We start from the raw sequence: 9,377 nt of genomic DNA, 5'->3' as shown, positions 1-9,377 counted from the left end.
GGTTAGGGATGTCCTGTGCGATGTTCTTAAACGGGCAGGGATTTCTGTAAAAAAGGAGGCCCCAGTTAACTTTCTTACAGATCCGCTCGAAGGGGGGTCCACGTTACGACCAGCTGATATTCTTGTGTTTGGGTGGGCAGGGGGAAACACGCTTGTGTGGACTTTACAGGAGTATCTCCTCTTGTGGGGCTCAGAGACCGCGGATTTGATGTGGGTCAGGCTGCGTTGAAGGCCGAATCGGACAAAGTTGCCAAACACGAGAAAGCCTGTTTAGAAAATCAACATGTGTTTCTCCCCTTCGCTTTTGATACATTTGGGTTTCTGGCCCCGGAGGCCGTGAATTTTCTAAACAGGGTTCAGCGTGTCGTTCATGATACTTTGTCGTCTCTTACGACCTAACGCTTTGTTTTTAGTAGAATTGGTTTTGCTATTCAAAAGGGGGTTGCGGCGCAGCTTGTTGCCCGTTTGCCTGCCACTTTATTGTAATCGTTTTGATTTTAATGATAAATGAGCGTGTTCCCCGTTTAAAAAAAAACTTATAAATATATGTACAAGACATTACAATAAAAATTTTAATTTTGTAAAAAAATATTGTTTTTTTACCATCTTTTAAATGATTTAAAAAAAACTTTTTTAAATAAAAATGACTTCTACATATGTTTATGTGTAAAAACACAAAAAAGATTATGTAAAACTGGGTTTTTTACATGTAAAAATAAATATTTTATTATTATTTTACATGTAAAAGACATGCTTCCCTAATTTCTCACTTTTTTGTTGTTCACTTTTAAACCTGCCACTATACAAACAAACACACACACACACAAAGGAAAGTTAACGTGTAAATTAAATTAACGTGCTAATTTTGAGTGTCAAGTAGTGTAATTATATTTACAAATAGTGTAATTATATTTATTTTGTATTTGATTCAAACCATATATATATATACATATATATATACATATATATATGTATGTATATATATATACACTAACGGGTGCCCGCGCGATGCAGCGGGTGTTTGAACGTGAACCCTGTTAATCACGTAACAGTTATGAGTGTTCATGATTTGGTTTATAACCTTTTAACAGTTTAAACTAGTCACTTGTTGGTTTCACGGCCGGGTATTTTACTTTTGGTCGGTTTCAAAATTTTCAAGCCGTAGCGAACGGTTTGATTCGCATTTTATAAATTTAGGCCAACTCTTTAAATTAATAATTTATTAATTTATCGATATAATAATATCTCGCTAAATTAATAAAAAATATCGATCCCAACATTATTAGCTTATAGAGTTTTTACTGTAATTCACAAATCACCTTCTCATTCACAAATTTTAGCTCTTTTGGTGGTGTTCTAGTCCGTTGACTAAGAAAAGTCAATCTCGTCTTCAAATCTTCACCATCCTCATCTAGTTCCAGGTAATTTATAATTGTTTTATGTGCTTTATCATACTTGAATCTAGTGGCGGATGCGCTTAATAAGTAGGGGTAGCATCCGCTATCCGCTACCCCTCGACTTTTCTTCGGTAGTGTAATTTTTTTTTATCCTTTTGGGTCGTTTTCGTATTTCGCTATCTCTGAAAAACTTTTTACATTACCCCTATTTGTTAAAAAGGCCAACCAATTTAAGAGTTCAAATTAAATAAATCCCAAACAAATTTGTAGTCCAAAGCAAATAAAAACAACAAATCTTTTTTTTTCTTTTGTATAAAAGATAAACATTAAACAGAAACAGACTAAGACATAAACAAGCTCAATAGAATATCATATTTTAAAAGTTCAAATCAAATAAAGCCCAAAGAAAATTTATAGCCCAAAGAAAATAAAAAATCATTAACTTTTTTTTCCCTTTTGCTTGAATGAGAAACATCAAACAGAAACAAACACAATCATCATTTTGAGGTTGAAAATTTTAAAACAGTTTTGGATATGCAAATTAAAGATTTGGAAATAGATTTAGTGAGGTCTTAACTAGTTTGTTATAAAATATGTTTGGTTTAAATCTTGAGATTTGTTTTCCAAGATTGAAATATCTAACATAGTGGCATTTTCGGAAATGTATCCGAATGATTTTAGTAATGAAAAAATATGGTGTATTTCGGGTGATCGTATGACCTTTTATCACACTTTAAAGAAGATGATACATTTTAAAATTAGGGTAAATGTGTGACCTTGCTCGTGTAATGGTGGAAACCGGAAAGCACGTCACGTTTTCTTTTGTTTATAAAATATTGAAGCTAGCGTAAATTTTACCGGTTGCAACCACAACCGTTGAAATATGTTTTTCTAAAATGAAACTTATCAATACAGGTTTGCGTAAGCCAATGGGTGATAAGTATTTGAACAATGCTTTAATTTATGCAGCGAAAGAGAAACGTTCGATAAAATAAAAGAACAAGGTGTAATGGCTCAATTTCAAGTTTAAAAAAACCGTATAGGAGAAATTTGCACCTCATGTATCATGGTTCTATTTTTGTTTCGTTTACATTGTATGAACTATGGTAAAAAAAAATTGAATGCTACCCCTGAGATTTATGTCAAGATCCGCCACTGCTTGAATCAAACCCCTTTATCTAATCAATGGATTTGAGGTGTTTCAAGGTTCAATCGAATCAAATCCTTAAAACTAATGTTTATGTCTAAAAATCAGGCTTTTTCGTTTATTAATCGTTAAACATAAACATGGATTTTTACATAAACTAATCATCAAACATGTCGTTTTTTTACATAAAAGGCTTGTTGGAAGCAAACCCGACCTATTTCCGGGTTCGAGTTTGATGAAATCCGAGCACTCGCTTAACTTACTTAAGTTTTCATATTGTTCGGTTCGCGTATTTTAACCGAACCAAACTAATCAAAATTCAAAATATTATTTTAATAGGTTTTATTAATTAAAACCCAAAATTTTATTATTTTATTCAATTAAAAATTGCAAGTTCATTTATTTACTCGCTTAACTTTCGATTTAAGACCCAATCATCTAGAACTTGTATTTTCTTTTGTTTTCTCTTTCATTATCTATTATTAAGTCATATTTATTTTATTTCAGGGTTTTTCATTATTTTCCCTCATGTCGGTTGGCTCGGTTCACAAGTTCAGTTTTACTTGTTTAAGCTCGCCGTTTGTTTTTAGGGTGAGTAATTCACACCCCGTTTTCTATTTTGTTTAGGGGGTAACATGCGAACCACAAATTCATGATTTATGATAAATGATTTTCTCAAACACATTTCTAGTATATGCGTTTGTGTGTCTTGCACGATTAACTGTTACATGCTTAATTGCCAATGCATTTATTGATTATTGTTGGTGACCTCATCCTCATCCTCGTTATTCTGATCATATGTCATCTGAGTAAACTTGACGGAACTAGTGTCATGGTGTATAGGCATATTTGTTTTATTTGTTGTTATTAATACCGTTCGAGTAAACTTGACAGAACTAGTGTCATGGTGAAAAGACTTATTTGCTTAATTAATTGTTGTTAATAACGCATCCGCATAAGAATGGTCTTTTTACTATTATTATATATTAAATCTTGTCTTACTCACTCAACATGTGTTGTTGACAAGTATATATGTTTTTACACATGTTACAAGTTTGTTTTATTGAATGTTTGGAGAATTGAGGCTTGTAGTTTTGGCCTTTAGCATATTAACAAAAGACATGTTTATTTTTATTTATTATGGTTATGGATTTTATCATTGTATTTAGGGGTGTGCAACGGGTAAAACCCGGAGCGGAACTGGTTCAAACCCAGAACTGTTTAGAAGGGATTTTAAAACTCGGAATCGGACCATTAACATATGGGCTGGTCCGGATTTTAAACGGGTTCTGGAATGGGTTTTAAACGGGTTACCCACGAACCCGGTTTGCATGCCCTCCTGTCCATTCTTCACTTCTAGCACAATTAAAAAAGCGTGATTTCCTACACAAACATGCGATGTTATGCTTTAGCAAACAAGCATTCTAATATCACACTGAATATAAGAACTTACGACATTTGCATATAGAAAATTGAAAACCTCAAACATGTGATGTCACATGAAACAGTAGGTAATAAACCTGAATATATAATATTATGCCACATAACACAATGTTAGTTAGCATAAACTTTAGGTAGAGAAGCGAGACGAGAAGAATTGACGTATTGCTTATCTATTAGGATATAACCAGAGAAGGATTGCTTCACGGGTTCCATCATTTTTCCGTCGGGTATGATCCGGACCAGACCGTTTCTCGTTTAGATGGAATTTTCAAACCCGGATCCCGAACCATATATGGAATGCGGGATGGGTTCACGGGTGGCGGGATGGGTTCACGGGTTTGACCGGTTCAACCAATCCGGATTTCGATCTGACCGGCCAGTTTTCTGGGAACCAAACAAATTGCATAGAACCGGTTTAAGCAAAACCCGTGAACCTACCCCGTATTCCATATACGAGACGGGTCACACCTGGTCAAACTAGTTGAAAAATATTTTTTTCGGCATTTTTTAAGCAAAAGACGTTCGGCCGGCCCGACTGGATTGACCAGTTGAACCGGTTGCCCGACCGGTTCACTCTCAGATCCGGTTATGAAAGCATTGCAATCAAGACAAGCTAACGAACTACTTACTGGTCAGAGAGGCCAAATCTCCAAGTACCGAGAGAGGCATACCAATCAGTGTTGTAAAACTCGCTAGACGGTCTCTAGGCGGCGGACCTCCTTGTAGGGAGACTTAGAGTACTCACAGAGTACTCGGCTTGTACTTGGACATGATAAATATAACATAAAATAATTAATGGATGTTATATATATGTTAAGACAAGCATAATTCACATCAAAATAAACATAATTCACATGAATAAAAAAACATAATTCAAAAAAATTCATGTTTTGTTATTATTTTTAATTATTTATTAAAATAAATGGTGGCCAAGTTGACCTTAGAGGCCGAGTAATCACGAGTACTTCAACTTTTAACCAAGTTGGACATTGGCGAGTAATGGTGGCTGAGTTGAGAAAATGCGGCAAGGTTAATATCTGAGGACCTTAGAATCGTCAATTACAAGGCCTTGTAATCCGACTTTTACAACACTAATACCAATGTTCCCAATGGTCCTCACTTTCCCATTTAGTTAACCGTTTTGGGTTTAAACATTAAATACTATAATAATAAATTATTATTATTATTATGAAGAAAATTGGATTTTAATAATCCCAACTTTATGTTATTGGCCGATAATAATCTCAACTTTGTTTATTCCCACCAGCGGTCCCAAATTTAAAAAAGTTGGCACTCAATGGTCCTCCGTTAAAGAAAACGTAACGGCGTTAAGTTTTTTCTGAATTTCAAACTGATTTTTAGGGTTTTTGATCGGAAGGAGAATACGAGTCGATTAACGTAAAACTTAGCTCGAAATGATGCTTCAAATGACTTGATTAGTGCTTCAAATCGGGTGTTTGAACTTCAATTAACAAAAATTAAGCCGTTTGGAGTATCGTTTCGAGCTAAGTTTTACATCAATCGAATCGTATTCTTCTTCCGATCAAAAGCCCTAAAAAATCAGTTTGAAAAGCGGAAAAAACTTAACGCCGTTAGGTTTTTTTTAACGGGGGACCATTGAAAGCCAGCCTTTTTAAATTTGGAACCACCGGTGAAAATAAACAAGTTTGAGAATATTATCAGCCAATAATAGAAAGTTAGGACTATTAAAATCCAATTTTTCTTATTATTATTATTATTATTATTATTATTATTTTGTGGATATTTAGGTCCATAAATTAGACATCCAATGAGCATTCATTACTTGTTCCCCTTCTCATTCCCCTCTTTTTCCCCCTTTCCCCATCATCCTCCATCGAACACCAAACCCTAACCCTAATATCATCTTCTTATTCATAACCATGACCGGCAAAGCGAAGCCGAAGAAGCACACGGCGAAGGAAATCCAGGAGAAGGTCGACGCGGCCACCACCAACAGAGGCGGCGGCAAGGCCGGAGTGGCCGATCGAACCGGCCAATTGAAAGGCGGCCACGCCAAATTCGAATGCCCTCACTGCAAGATCACCGCACCGGACATCAAAACCATGAAGATTCACCATGAATCCAAGCACCCTAAGTTGCCCTATGACGAATCCAAGATTACTAACCTTCATGCTGTTCTTGCACCTGTTGCGGAGTCCAAGCCGCGTCCGGGTGTTCGTGGAAGCTTGAAGAAGTGAGCTTTTTATACGGATTGGGTGCTCGGTGTCGGTTCGGTGGATCTAGGTTTATGCTCTGGTGCTTTTGTTTGTGTATTGGATGATTGTGATTGTGTGACTCATGTTTAAACTTTATTATTATGCCATGGACTGTTGTTACATGTTACGCTGTTTTATGTTATAATTTTCGTATCGTCTTTTATTTAGATGGTGTTTTGTTATTAGATGATGATGATGATAAATAGGTATCTTTTGTTTTAGTATTTAGGTCTTTAATCATGTTGTTCATAAGAGGGGACGGAGTCGTTTCGTCCGATCAATTTGTCCAGAGTTTTTACAAAAACAAAGTCCAACCGATCAATTTGTCCAGAGTTTTTACAAAAACAAAGTCCAAGATCAGGTGTTCCCACTTGGGATCCTGTTTTTTCAATCATCGCCTGGGGTTTCATCCCCTCTGATATGAATTAGGTGCGCAGTTACTCCGTAAATCTTGCTATGGTTTTCTTTTATGGGTTAATTAGAGGGGTGTTTGGAGTTTGGACAAGTGTGTTGAGTCGACTGCTGTGATTGGAAGTCGTAAGTTAGTTTGAGTGATTGGATAATGCTATTAAGAGAATTGAATTATTGGTTAATTAGTTCCAAAATACTACATTTGGATAATTGTGTAGTTAGTTCTAGAGATGATCAAAAAAACCGGTTCCGGTGGAACCGAACCGGACCCGAACCGGTTCCTACCCGATTTTTGTAGGAACCGGACCCTATCTGATTCAACCCGATGATCCGTGACCGGTTCTTGCATTTCTGAGTGGGGGCGGGTAGGAACCGGAACCGGTTAGGAACCGGTTCTAGCCGTTGGATCGAGTATAGCCGTTGGAAATCGTTTTTTGGCCGTTTTTTGACCGTTGGTGTCAAAAATAGCCGTTTTTTGGCTCCCCAAAGCACCACACTACTAGTATAAATAGGTATCTGGTGTCATGGGTTCATCACAACACTCAAAACGCAAACCCGAACGCAAAAAAATACAAAAAAAACGCTATTACAACGTTTTGAGTTCTCTAATCTCTTGTTTTCTCTTCTTCTATATTCATATTTGTTGTTATGGCTGCCTCACAATCATCGGTTGGTCAAGGTTCCAACGCCGAACCAAGTTTCGTTCGTATTGTACCTCATAATCGTAATCAAGAGATTTGGTGCAATTGGGATTTGGTTGAATTGAGTGACCATTCATTGAAGGCTCGGTGCAAGTTTTGTGGGGTTTATTTAAACCCACTTTCGAATTCAAATTTGAAGAAACACATCGAAAAACCGTATTGCAAGGCGTTGAAAAAGAACGTCGATTCGCAACAAACGCAAATGGATAGTGAAGGCGGAATATTTACATACCAAATTGATCGAGTTCAAGATTGTATGGCGAAGTTTGTGATTCAAGAAGCTTTGCCGTTTAGCCACTTCGACAACCCTCGCTTAACCGCCATGATTCGAGATACGCTTCAACCACAATACACTCACGTAAGTCGTCATACTCTTAAACGTTATTGTTTAAAATTGTGGAAGAAGGCCAAAGAGGTACTAATTGCATATTTTGAAAATATAAATACGGGAATAAACTTAACTAGTGATGTTTGGTCCGCTCCACATGGTCTACCCGAATCTTATCTTTGTGTCACCGCTCATTGGGTAGACCCGTCATCGTGGGAAATGATGAAACGCACCATTGCTTTCGAACTCTTTGAGTATCCACATACGGGAGATAATTTGTTTGAAATTTTAGATTATGTTATAAAACTTATAAACTAGAAAATAAAATATTTTCAATGGCATTTGATAACGCGTCGAATAATACATCGGCGGTTGATAAATTAAAATTAAAATATACGCCAATTTGCAATGGTGTATTTTTCACTCAAGGTGTGTTGCACATATCATTAATTTAATCGTGCAAGACGGACTTGCTTCGGATGAGGTTACATCGGTTATAAACGATTTTAGACTAATGATACATGAAGTTTTTAAGAAAAGTAAAAAAAGACAAATGGATTATAGAAAATTTTGTAAAGATACGGGAAGAAAAGCTTTGGGAGCTAATTGGGATGTACCTCATCGATGGAATTCCACTTGCATAATGTTTCAAAGTGCTTTGGAACAAAGAGAAACTTTACAAATGTTTCATTCTAGTCTTGCCGAGAATGATTTGGCAATCCCCTTTTCAAATGAGAAATGGGAAATTATCAATGACTTATCGACTTTTCTTGAAGTTTTTAAAACATCAACTACGAAACTATCGGGAACGTATTATCCGACAAGTCCCTTGGTTCTTTCGGAGTTATTTTTAATGGTTAACAATCTTAAAGAATTTGAAAATAAAAGTCCAATGTTTTCAAACATCATATTACCAATGAAGTTTAAATTAAAAAAATACTTTCTTGAATTGCCACCGGTTTTTACTTGCGCCGCCGCTTTAAACCCAATGTTAAATGTTACGGGGGTTGAATGTGTGATAGACGAAATTTTTTCAGCCTTAGATATGCATGAAATTGACCCAAACTTTTCAACAGAGGCAAAAAATTATTTTAACTTGAATTTTAAATTTATGTATGACTTTTATTTAAATAAATATGGGTCAAACATACACATGCCTATGCCGGGGGGGTCTTCATCAAGTTCAAGTGCTACTAGAGTACGAGATCCCATGATTAGCCTTATGAACACCGTTCGCAACGTAACGGTTAAAAAACAAAGGGGTAACACCCCTTCAAGCGAACTAGGAAGGTATAGTGCAAATGATTACTCTACCGGTTTATCCGAAGAGGAATATGGCACTTTTGATGTTTTGGCTTGGTGGAAGGTAAAGGAAACCGAGTTTCCGATTCTTGCCACCATGGCCCGTGATTTACTAACCGTCCAAGCTTCTACGGTAGCTTCGGAATCCGCTTTTTCTCTTAGTGGCAGGGTAATATCGGTGAGAAGAACAAGACTAAATTCGGAGTCGGTGGAGATGTGCATTTGCTTAAAGGATCACTTGGACTCAATCGATCGTATTCAACACTTAACCACTCTCGAAGATGAAACACCACTTGATGTTCGAGTGCACGACGAACAAGAAGGCATTTCTACAAGTAATTCCGAGGAAGAAGTCGCCGCTCAATAATTACGACGAACAAGAAGGCTTTTCTAGAAACAATATGTCGCAAC

At 36.4% G+C, this 9,377-nt stretch overlaps 1 pseudogene; it reads left to right on the top strand.

Annotated features, from left to right (window-relative positions):
• Nucleotides 1–5,874: 5,874 nt before the first annotated feature.
• On the top strand, nucleotides 5,875–6,213 carry LOC143621852 (protein METHYLENE BLUE SENSITIVITY 1 pseudogene; annotated as a pseudogene).
• The last annotated feature ends 3,164 nt before the right edge of the window (nucleotides 6,214–9,377 follow it).

Source organism: Bidens hawaiensis, unplaced genomic scaffold (assembly GCF_021521415.1).
Source record: "Bidens hawaiensis isolate Kalapana, Puna unplaced genomic scaffold, B.hawaiensis_p1.1 tig00002977_1, whole genome shotgun sequence".
Classification (NCBI taxonomy): Eukaryota; Viridiplantae; Streptophyta; class Magnoliopsida; order Asterales; family Asteraceae; genus Bidens; species Bidens hawaiensis.
The sequence above is the reverse complement of the archived record's forward strand: the minus strand, read 5'-3'. Positions and strand labels throughout refer to the sequence as shown.